Genomic DNA, 867 nt, shown 5'->3' with positions numbered 1-867 from the left:
TCGTCTTTATGTTCTGCTTGTCAGGTAGGGAAAGCCTTTCGGTTTCCTTTACCGCGTACTGAACATTCAAGTTCTCATGTTTTAGAATTGGTTTATACAGACATCTAGGCCCCCTGAGACTTTACTTTCTGCGAATTGTTTTCGTTATTTTGTATTGTACTAGATGATTATTCTAGATATGTTTGGTTTTATCCAATGCGTGTGAAAAATGATTTATATTCAATTTTTTATAGTTTTCATTTGCAAGTTGAGCGTTTCTTTTCTCGCAAGATAATTTCCATTCAATCTAATTTAGGAGAAGAATATAAAAAATTGCACTATACTCTCTCGTCTCTTGGTAGTATTCATAGGCAATCTTGTACCTATACGCACAAACAAAATGATCGGGTAGAACGTAAGCATCGTCACATTGTTAAAACCAGCTTGGGTTTAATGGCTCAAGCATTTGTTCCCATGCGTTTCTGTGATTACGCGTTTGAAACCACAGTCTATTTAATAAATAAAATGCCCACTAGAGTTCTTACTAATGAGAGTTGATAAGTTCATAATTGTTCATATTTGTACTCCATATTTTAGCCTTATTTTGCTTATGAAGTGTCACAATGGTGTTCAAAATGATCATTATTTTGCTTATTTGATCAATTAGGCACAATTCATTATCTTTGAGTATAAATGAAGGATTTTTGATTCATTTAGAGTTAAGGGGAGCAAAGGAAAAGCTATGGAGATGGATGCAACACTTCCAATAGAGCCTAAGACTGGTATTTTCAATGGTTTTGATCATATGGACAAACCAAGGTAAAAGTGGAACAAATGTCAAAAAGCTGAAATTCCCGCACAACTTGTCCATTGTTCGGTATTTGGACA

Source organism: Ipomoea triloba, chromosome 3 (assembly GCF_003576645.1).
Source record: "Ipomoea triloba cultivar NCNSP0323 chromosome 3, ASM357664v1".
NCBI lineage: Eukaryota > Viridiplantae > Streptophyta > Magnoliopsida > Solanales > Convolvulaceae > Ipomoea > Ipomoea triloba.
Note: the sequence above shows the minus strand (reverse complement) of the source record.